Raw genomic sequence first — 12,677 nt, forward strand, 5'->3', positions numbered from 1 at the left:
TCTTAAAATTTAAAATAACTTTAAAACCTGACAATTTGGACAGCGGCATTGTTTTTTGTGGCGAAAATCTATAAGAAACACCTACTCTGATTATAGTTATTTGACAAAATTTTTTTTTGTCGGCCTGTGTTATTTATTGTAATTTTTTTGTATTGTATACTTTTATAACTAGGCCTTAAATTAAAATTCTATAGATTTTACTAGAAGGATATGATTTTGTTATTCATTTGATTGCCTGAAATCTTGTTTGCTAAAATACCTTTTTTCTTGTTCTTATAATTTAAAAATTACACAATTGAACAAAACAAAAATATAAGAACAAGATTAGTCATTTTCCGTAGTTTTTTTTATGCTGAATACATTCCAAATTATGCTCTATCACGTCATAATTTTGAGCAATCTGAAGTTGCAAGAAATGATTATTTTAATGTATTTTGTGATATTATAACTACAGTATATGATATGTTAAAGAAGTTTTATTGCAATTAAAATTAAGCATATTATGTTAGGAGAGAGAGACCTCCAGCTCTTAAAAAAAATTTATTGTGTCGATTGCAATTAATAAAATATTCATGGTTAAATATACGGTCTGATGCTAATTAGATCATTGTCGATCATATAGTTTTTAATTTATTTAAACTTAAGCATTTTTTAAGTCGTTAAACATGAATCCAATATAAAACTTGACAAATTAAAAATGGTAAAATTAATATGGATGTCAAAATTAAAAAAGGTTTTAATTTTTGCAACAAAAAAAATATATATATGCAAAAATTTTTGTATACAATTTAGATTTGTCAATTTTCACATTAGCTTTAGATGTAGCAACCTAAAAACATTAAGTTTGTTTAAATAAACATAATTGAAAACTATTTGTTAGCTCTTCAAGGCTTTCATTCGCAACAAATTTCATATCTAACTATGAATATCTTATTAATTACACAGTTCAACAAAAAAAGAACACCGGAATGGGACTAGTCGTTTCTTATAAGTTTTTGGACGCTAAACACGAATCTGGTTTCAAAATTGCTCCATCACATCAGAATTTTGAGAAATTTGCAATTAAAGTTGTAAAAAGGGCTATTTTCACAAACTTTGTCATATTATAGCTACAATATTTGACGTGCTGGGGAAATTTTATTACAATCAAAATAAATTATGTTGTTAGGACTTTCAACCCTCAAAAGGAATTTTTGGTGTCGGTTATGGTTAATAAGATAACCATGGTTAAATATGTATTGCAGAAGTTAGCTGTGACTTAGGTCATTGACGATTTATCAAATAGCTTTCAATTATTATTTAAACTTAAGAATTTTTTAGGTCGCTGAATACAAATCCAATGTCAAAATTGTCAAATTTAAAATGGTGGACTCAAATGTTTAGATTGCAATCTAAACATTTTTTAAGTTTTGACATCTGCCATATTGAGTCCATTATTTTGAGTTTGACAATTTTGACATTGAATTTGTATTCAGCGATCTAAAAAACTCTTAAGTTTAAACAAATATAATTGAAAGCTATTTGGGGTAAATCAATGACCTAAGTCGCAGCTAACTTTTGCAATACACCCGATATTTAATCATGGATATCTTATTAACCATAACTGATACCAAAAATTTCTTTTGAAAATCCTAACACATACTTTATTTTGATTGCAATAAAACTCCTCCAGCACGTCACATATTGTAGCTATAATATGATAAAATTCGTGAAAATAGATCTTTTTGCAACTTTAATTGCAAATTTCTCAAAATTCTGACGTAATGGAGCAATTTCGAAACCGGATTCGTGTTCAGCGTCCAAAAACCTATAAGAAACGATTAGTCCCGTTCCGTTGTTCGAAAAAAGTCATTTTTTGTTGAACATTTTTTGTTATGTTATAATCGACACAACAAATTTCTTTTAAAAACTGAAAATCCTAACAACATACATAATTTTTTTGGCAAAACTTTTTTTACATATTTTGTCATATCGTAGCTACAATATGACAAAATACATTAAAATAACCATTTCTTACAACTTTAAGTGCAAATTTCTCAAAATTGTAATATGATGGTGAAATTTGGAAACCGGAAGCGTATTCAGCGTCAAAAGAAGTATAAGAAGTAACTAATCTTGTTCTCGTGTTCAAAAAAAGCTATTTTTTGTTGAATTATATTATCGATGACCTAAAATTTTTGCTAAGAGAAAAACAGTTTTAAATTTGCCAAAAAACTTGTCATTAAAAACATGCAGTGATTTTGGAACATATATAAATTTTCACACAGTTCTTGCCGTTTTTTTTGCTACTTCCCTTAAAAAATAGTGACGGTAAGTTATTTATTTAACGATATATCTCGGATGTAATAAACAAGAAACTATCGTCTGGAGAACATAGAACTTACAAATATGAAGAAAAATGGCGGTTCTATTATTAAACAATCAATGTCTTGAGGTGCATCGTGATTCTCGACAATAGCATGTTCACCATCAAGGTCGAACGAAGAAAACGAACACTATTAGTGCAAAAAAAATATATATATTAGCTTCGTAAAAGAAGACGATTCCTACGCCAATGAGATTGACAAGGCTTCTCGCATGGGTTTGACAGAATTAATCCCGTTTACCTCGGGCAGATTTAAGGCTTCATATGCAACTCTTCGTACCTACGCATGCATGTGGTCATCTGTATATGCCAATACACACAATCACCGAAATAAATGCGTCCCTTTCAGGACGGATCTCGTGACAGTCTAACAGACAATCTTTCTCACTCATTCGTTTCTAGTATATAGTTTTTGAACGCTGATTTAGCGCGTTATAATTGTGTAGTAAGCCTATCAAATATATTAAATCAGAAAAGATCAATATTTAGACAGTAGACTTCTTCGTATTTAGATTCATGATAAGAAGTGCTATTTTGACTACTAAATATTCGTATTTATTGTATTATAAATACTGGGTCATATAAAAGATGTGGCAAATTTTTTTATTTATTAGTCGAAACAGATCTGTATTTCGTTCCATCGTTAATCTTTTTGATTATAATTTGGGTTAATAAAGAGTTTTGGATATAAAATTAAATGATAAACGTGTTCAATCCAACTATGAACAAATAATATCGAGTGTGACGAAAGTAAGTTCATCATTGACTATATGCGGAATGTCATAAATTTGTTACACAAGACTGCATATATGGTATAAGAGCTTTACTTTCATCCTACGTCTTCTATAAGTTACATTAGATAACATGTTACGTATGGATAATGTAAATGTCCCGAGCTCGACATATTGTTAACTCTCATGTGATAATTTATAATAGGTCATTTAAAGCAACATAACTGATGACTTTTATAGTTGATAAATATAACACACACACACACATATGTGTTTGCGAGTAATTTTGTAACGTACATTTTAAATATTTTACGTAATTTTTCACAATTTTTCAATTTCTTTTATTAATAAATATTATACAGTTCAAAATAATATCTATAATAAGTTTGTTAACAAGAATACCAAGAAATATATTTCGATATATTAAAAGGATATGTTTGATCTCAATATGAATGTTACGAAAACAATATAATTGAAAATAATGTATTTTTTATCATATTTTCGAATAAACAAGACTTACAGAATATCGAACTTGGGACATATGTGATTAACAGATATAAATAAATTGTTTAACCTTAAATTTTCGTTAATTTTATTTTTTTAGCTGCAATATGCAGAAAGGCTTTCCTTTAAAGAAATTTCCGATCACAGACTTCTATAGAAGTCTGTGTTTCCGAGAAACAAAACAGAAATGCGTCGCAACCGACATACCGCGCTGATATTTATTATTCCTATATTAATCAGTATGAAATAATGATGTCACAAGCGAATGGAGGAAGAAGCCTCATATACACGATTATTTATCTTTCAAAATTTTATATATTTTTACTATAAATATTTCAATTATTGCTGAAAAAATATATACATATATATATATATATATACAGAGTATTTCAGAAATACTTCAATAAACTTTGGGGATGAGTTCCCCACAAAAAAACAAGAAAAAAATGTCATATAAACATATGTCCAGAAATGTCTGGTTTATCAGTTATAATCGAAAGATTACATTCAATTCAGTACCATAGTTTGACCTAAATCCGTTATATTTTTATATGTGCGGACACTTAAAAGTCCTAGTTTATACAACTAAAATTGCAATTGAAGAGATGCTTCACCATTGCATCGTAGATGCCTGCAAAACCATTCGCAACCGTCATGGGATCTTTGAAAGGGTTCGACAGTCCATGATCCGACGTGTCCATGCGTGCATTGAAGCAAGTGGAGGACATTATGAGTATTTGTTATGAATTGTGAGTAAGATAAATAATTGAACTGAAGATATATAAGTATTACATTGGTCATGTATCATTATAGATATATTCTATGTTTTGTCGTTGAAATCTTTCGATTATAACTCATAAACCAGACATTTCTAGACATATGTTTATATGATATTTTTTTCTTGTTTTTGTGTGGAGAACCTCCAAAGTTTGTTGAAATATTTCTAAAATACCTTGTATAATATCTGCGGTTAATAATTTTCTCTTGTGATTATATCATGAAACGATTATATGTACTATTATTTTATAAATTAAGAAACATCATAATATGCAACATCATAAAAAGGAACTGACGACAAAACAACAGGTGACAAAGCCACAAAGGAAAGTATATCATAAGCAAACCGTCTTATGTTTCTGTCTTATTTCATTGTTAATTTGCGAGATGAAATATGACATAAACTTAAGGTGGGTGCTTATATGATCGACGAGCTTAACTGCGATGGATATTTACAAATGTCGTAATCAACTGTGATAAAAAAATCTCAAAGAATCTCAAAGAGATATTTATATGTTTTAAAACAATAGATAGATTGGACTTATCTGTCATCGGCATGTGCATCTTATACCCATTTTAAGTTGTCATAATGTAGATAAAATAGTGAAAAAATGATTTTACATTATTCAACATACACGGTCGAACAATTAATTTTCTCGAGAGACTCGCTTCGCATTTCCGAACGTTTGATCTGTTTGTGCTGCTATTTTAGGAGGTTATTCACAACTCAATACTCAACACGTGATACAAGTTTTAAATTATTTGATTCAATAGTTAATGAGATACAGTTACGAAAAGTCTTGTTACAAAATTTTGTTTAAAAATCGGTGTAATGGAAGGAACGCTTGACAACGCGCCAACATTAAATTATGCGTTAAATTAATGAAGTCTCGAACAGAAATGTTACAAATGATTCAGCAAGTCTAATCCTCTGACGCAAGCCCTTTCAAAGTTTGATTCACATTTTTTTTATATCATCTGTATCTTCGAAACGTTATATTATTATTACGTTGTATTATTATGCATAGCTGATTCTCCGTAGGTTTGTTGAATCATTTGTAACGTTTCTGTTAGAGACTTCTCTAATTTAACGCAGAATTTAATGTTGGCGCGTTGTGAAGCGTTCTTTCCATTACACCGATTTTTAAACATAATTTTGTAACACTACTTTGCGTGACTGTATCTCATTAACTATTGAACCAAATAATTTAAAACTTGCACCACGTGTTGAGTGTTGAGTTGTGAATAATCTTTTAAAATGGCAGCACAAACGGATCAAACGTTCGGAAATGCGAAGCAAATTTCAAAACTTAATTGTTCGAACATGTATAATTTTACATTCTTCGACGTATAAGTTTAATGAACAAAGTAAGTCATACAAATGTTGCATAAAATTGTGATCTCCAGTTAACATATCTTCAAAGAACCTGTTTTGCAACTTGTAATCTTAATTTCAATGCTGAATTTCTAACAAAAAAGTTCTAACAAAATTTAATGAAAATGATATCATTTAACAAAAAATGTTCAAATCGCAACATTATGTAGAATTATTTAAATGTCAGTAAATTATCGAGAAAAGATAGTTTAAGATTAGACGGTCAGAAGTCGATTTTACATTTTTCAACATATAATTTTACTTTCTTTGACGTATAATTTTAATGAACAAAGTAAGTCATACAAAATGTTGCATAAAATCATGATCTCCATTTAACATATGCTAAAAAAATCTGTCTTTTGTAATCTTAATTTCAATGCTGAATTTCTAGCGATAAAGTTCTGGCAAAATTTAATGGAAACAGTATCATTTAACGAAAAATGTTCAAATTGCAATATTATGTAGAATTTATAATAATGTATTATACATGTATTATTTAAATGTCAGTAAATTATCAAAAAGAGAAAGTTTAAGATGCAACGACAGAAACCGATTTTACATTCTACAATAATTTACATTCTACTATAATTTTATATTGTTTGACATATAAGTTTAATGAACAAAGTAAATCATACAAAATGTTGCATATAAAATCGTAATTTCCAGTTAACATATCCTTAAAAAATCTGTCTCGCAACTTGTAATCTTAATTTCAATGTTGAATTTCTACCAAAAAAGTTCTAACAAAATTTAATGAAAATGATATCATTTAACGAAAAATGTTCAAATCGCGACATTATGTAGAATTTATAACAATGTATTATTATACGTGTATTATTTAAATATCAGTAAATTATCGAGAAGAGATAGTTTAAGATGAAACGGTCAGAAGTCGATTTTACATTCTTCAATGTATAATTTTATATTCTTTGACGTATAATTTTAATAAATTAAAATTCATATAAAATGTCGCATAAATCGCGATCTTCAGTTAACATATCCTCCAAAATTCTGTCCAGCAACTTGTAATCTTAATTTCAATATCGAATTTCTAATGAAAATACTTTAGCAAAATTCTAAGAAAATAATATCATTTATTGAAAAATGTTTAAATCGCGACATTATGTAGGATTATGTAGGATATTTAATAAGTTCAACAAAAATATTTCTCTTGATAAAGGACAAAATAGACATTTTTATTAGTTGCATATTCTTCACGAAAAGAATGAGGCTGAATGTGAAAGTAATGCACCTCTATTTGGCTACGTATTGATACTTTTTATTTGACTATGTTTTAAACACATCCATACTATTGAAAATTTCCTTACGAAATTTTGTAGAAATATAAAGCAAGATATACAATTTATAATGTAAGAGAATGTTGGAAAAATATATGTATATGTGTGATAAACAATAAGTACTAGCAAATAGACAATTATTTATTTTGAACGAAAAGCCGAGTGTATTCGAGTCGAAATTTTATTTTTATTGCTTTACGTTTATAGATTTTAGAGGATTATGATAAATTTAATTCATATAGGAACTGAGCTTCTACTTTATACCTTAAATAGGAAATAAATAGTTTTTCACTTACAATTAAAGAAGGCAAAATTGTAGATTAAATAATTTTAAAAGAGGGTGATTTGATTGCTTAAAGTATCAAAATAGATCTTAGACAGAAAATTGAAGGCAAATGAGAAAAAAAACTTTTGACTCGGTGATTACAACTGTTTCATAGTACAATTTTCTTTTTTCAGATCAAAGTTATAGAGTGTATACTTTTGACGCAATATGTTCCTCATTTGGATTCTTATCCTAATTACCGAATTATACTTAGGATTTTGGGATATATATTCGAAATGGGTATTTTATCATAGGCAATCTGCTGTAACACACAGCGAATTATCGCCAAAACAAGAAATAGCAGCTGTGTAGGACAAAATCACACCAATTCAAGGTAACGTGAGCAGTGCGTAAGGTGTAAGCTAAGAAGTTCCCGGCATAGAATAACGGGACGGCTGTCCGAGAGTCAGTGGTCGAGGCTCGACTCAGGCCAGGCAGACGTGAAGCCGGGGGTGCTAAGCCGTGAATCCTAAAAAGTGTCCGGAGCTTACTCGGCTAGTGTTACCCGCGCGACGCTCCTTCCTCACCTCGACGTTGCACCCTCTTCGTGCGGAGCATGCACGGCCCCGGTACAAGGGCGTAAAGTTGGTTTCCTAGTCCCATGTCTTCCACGATGCACATGTCACTCTCATTGCATCTCGTTTATTCATCCGTTCACAAAATTTTTCCCGCGAGCGCGTCTTCTGTCCTTTGAAAAACCAAGCATTTAAATTTAAGAGAAATCATGACGAATCTACGTCACATAGCAGAAGAAAGTCAGAGATTATCGCAAATTATATCTGACTTATATTCTGCAGGAGATGAAGATTATGATACGGCAGATAGTTTTTTCATATTACTTTAATTAAATTTAATCCATTAAGAATTCTATGATGGATTAAATTAAATTAAATTAAATATTAACGTTTGATGTGATTTTTTTAAATAATCCATTTTCTAATGATCTTTTAGAGAGAAATTGAGGAAAAATGAATATTTAATTCTATTCTATTCTAATTTTCGTTTTGTTTCATTTTGTCACAAAACACGAAAAATGTTAATTACTCTTATCAACGTTTAGACATAAAAATTATGCAGGACACTGTTGCATGCCGAATATAGCCAGAGCGGTCGAGTCCCTTGCTGTCCCTACCTTGCATCGATGTTCCTTGCGTACGTCTCTGGCTACGGTTCAATGTTTCCGTGCAGATTCACGAAAATTTTCATCCTCTATTAAGCATCATCGATTTGCACTGACTATGAGGCTCATGCAATGTTTGGTCTAAGAATACCATATAGCCTTAATCTTATTGTACCTTATACGATAACTAGCAAGATTTCTTGTAATCTTGTTCAATATTTACCCGATTTTATGTGCTTTTTTATAATTATAATTGTATAATTATTATTTTATAATTATATAATTATGTTATATAATATTGATTCATAGCAATCTGCATTTCTATTTGAATAAAGATGCGTGATCAATTTACATTTTCTCCACAAAATGTCAGCAGAATTGCAATTGTAGCACAACTATATAGTACACGAATAATTTAAAACGCACGAATAGTATGCTTAAGAGCAGAAAAAAAATTTTGTACATTATTTTCTCTATAAATGCGATGCTTTTAATATCTTCCTTAATATCGAATGCATGTTTGAAATATGTAGAAACATTATATATATAGGATATTCATTAAAATTGATGATGTACGAATTTTTAAGGCGCATTAATGATTCAATAAAGTAACATTAGGAAAATAATGAATAGCTTTTAACTCAATAATAATAATTAAATAATTATGTATCGTTTGCACATGCACTATTTATAGAAAATGCATGTATTAGAAATATACGTATACTAATTTTTAATTGTACAAGCATGAATAATGTGTAAAGCACGCAGTGAAACTTCACTGGACGAAAGTTGATTTGTGCCCAAAGAAACACCGTGCACAAAATCACTCACTTTATCGATGTTATCATCCACGACGAGGATATTGTCACAACAATTGCGTTAAAAGATGCACGAATTAGGTCGATCTAATATTAGTCCCTTAATGCCGGATCCCACTATTTATCGAACGGAGTACTTACTTCACGTCGGTATGTATGTGGGGTACGTTTTAGGGATTCACCTCTTCGCAATATCATTAAACACTACCACAACTAACCGGCACCACCAATCACCGACGAGTGGAAGAAACTGCAGCGGCCAGGTCAGAGCCTAATTCCTATAGAAGTCCGTAGAAGAGTTTTTTAAGCACTTTATAAAAACACTGATGTTCTATCTGGGTTCAAGACGTCTTCGCGGAAAAGGTTCTGCCCTGAAGACAAACTTGCTGGTGCTTCTCGAGCTATATAATGATCAAACGTGTCTCTACTCATCGAACAGCAAACAAAATATATTTTTAAAAAATAATATAACAATCTGAATAGAAAAAATGAGAAATCGTGATTATATGTGCAAAAGAGAGGTAGTCGCAAATATATCAGCGTTTTTCGGTGTCTCAGCGCGACGATATATAGTCTCTGCACATTCAATGACAAGTTGGAGACGGCGATTCTCACTTTAAATTCTTCACAAGCTGAAATGATAGACGCGACTTGTGAAGATTGAGGGTAGAGACGAGGATCTGACGTGCACAGACAGCACACGGGTTACCATTCGATCGGTCAACTTTAGTCATCGCAAATACGATTTCGCCCGTAATTCTTATGTCCTTATTTCCCAAGAAACACGTGTCTTGCAGCCTTAAAGCGGAACGTCTATTGGTTCCGCCTATCTAAAGCCATCCTACCATTGGTCGATGGATTAGATGACCACGTGGTGTCGTGCTATATAACCAAGGGTGAACTAGCAAGGTATCGGCAGTTGTGCTCGACCAGTGGCGGATGAAATGTGAACGTTTTCCAATCGACGACTCGCGTGAACTTCGCGTGGAATAGCATCATCACCAACTACTATCTGAGGAAATTCTTTTGACAGTGCGATTCGCAAAGTTCCACGATTTCTGTCCTTTTGTCGATTCCGCGACTCGAAGAATATCTTGATAGAGTGTCTCGCCGTTGCAAGAGATTATTATTTTAAAAAGTATCATTTTGACACCTTTCGGCAAGGACGATGTAACACGGAGTGGATAAAGCAATGATGAGTAGAGAAACGTGTCATCAGCTGGTGCCTACGAATCTATGTGATTCTACGAATCTGATCTTACCAATTCGAAATCTATTCTAAATCCTATATGAAGATTCGATTTTTTTATCTTTGATTGCAGCGATTGAAAGTATTGAAATACTTGATATTAGTTTAAAATTACTTTACTTAGAAACTCCGACGTATGACTTTCGCAGGACACGTGAGTAATCTTCACTTTCGCATGGTGCACATGTAATTTTCTAAATTCGCTTACTAACGATTCACGCAATTCACATATTGGTTCTTTAACGAGACCGATATTGCGATTCGATATTAAGGACTGGAAATTATTTTTAGCGCTATAGCGTCGATAATTTTCATTGACATCGATTGCTCTACGAGCAGCTTGATTTTTCTGATGGGATGGTATTAAATCAACGGGAAATGGTTTTTAGCGTAATACTCCGCATACGGCAGAAGGTCTGTCGTAAGCGTGTACAGTTAGGAAGATCGAACGCGATGAATTTTGTATTTGAGTTGAACTGTCCTACCGGCCTATAGAATCGCCAGATGTCCAGTCCCCACAGCTTACTTTACTGCAGAAACGCGTTTTCCATTCACATTCTCGATTCTGTGTTACTTATTTTCAAATCTGGTCCAAAGTGCTTTCCCTTAAAGTTATTTTCAAAATTCTAAAATTCAAAGAAGATCAGTTAATCGGAAGATGAAATTGCATTTTATAATATTTTATATGTAACGATTTCATATATTAATGTGATATTTTAAAGAATTGTAAGAAGAGAGAAGAATAATTAAAAAATAAGTTTAGAACACTATTTTTTTAATTAATGAAATTGTGTCTGAGCGAATGCGGAGGAAAAAAACAAGCACAGAAAAAAAGCAGTTGAACTTTTACATGTTTCATTTATTCATACGTGACACTTATACATCCTTGAATACTACTATTCAATTTTTTTAACGATTACACATTATGACGGAAACGATGACAAACATGCATTAAACTAGCATTAAATAAGGCCAAAAGGTCTTAAACTTAATGTTAAACTTAATGTTAAATGCCAAATCGGAAATATCTAGTTGTGATGGTAGCATCACATTATGCACGTCTCAATAAAGTATTTAATCAAATGTTAAACGGCTTATAATGTTAAAATAAATGAAGGCCAATAAATGATTGCTTAGACCTATATTTATGGAATTTTGTCAAAAAGAAAATATCTTTTCATACATATTGTACTTTCTCACACACACATGTATACATATATAATATACAACATCAATTTTTTTTTGTGACTTCTTATATTAATCAGTAACATAAATTATTTGTACGTAGAAATAAAATATAGAAATCCAAATTAAATAAAAATTGCTTAAAAAATTTTGAGATGTTAAAGTCGTTTATTCTATGAAGGAAACACGGACATTTTACTACCTTATGGAAGCTGTAGAAAAAAGATATGTTCAAGTAAATTATTCAGCAAACTAAATAAAGCTTCTCTAAGTAAGAGAAAAATCAATATGTTTTCTAAATCTTGTCTACACTTTATCATCTATTTAGTAAATGTAGGCCATAGTTTTAATTAAAAAACACAATTTTTTTTCAGTCTTATCATTAATGGAATAATGTAACATTAATAACCGCCAGTTAAACTGCTTCATGTTTTCGCATTCCTTTATAAAGAACATCAAGAGTAAACAATTTGTAAACAAAAAGCGCGAAACAATTTGTATGAGTCTAAGCATGCGGCTCGACCTCCAATTGAACGCGAGTGACTAGAATAATTGTAAGATGCAACGCGGGGTAACATTGGACCCCAGTGCAGCTGCTGGCCACTGCACAAGATTAGAGATAACACTCTTGTGCGTGTGACAGCGACTATTATGGGGCTTCCATGACACACCACCCTTCGATGCTGGAAACCATTGCGGGAAGGAAACCCCGAAACGAAAGTGTTGTTCTTGCAACGAGTAAAAACGTTAAATAATTATCGCAATATTATAATTATTTGCATTATCGTGGAAGATATATTATTTGTTTCTCTTCGGAATTGTTGAACAAGTGGTTGTAATACATAAAAATGAAATATAGCGTATAAAAAGTATATTAAGTAAATAGTTGTACCATAAAAATATGATATTGTGTGCTACTGAATGCAATGT

Source organism: Formica exsecta, unplaced genomic scaffold (genome assembly GCF_003651465.1).
Source record: "Formica exsecta isolate Colony F162 unplaced genomic scaffold, ASM365146v1 scaffold137, whole genome shotgun sequence".
Taxonomy (NCBI): Eukaryota; Metazoa; Arthropoda; class Insecta; order Hymenoptera; family Formicidae; genus Formica; species Formica exsecta.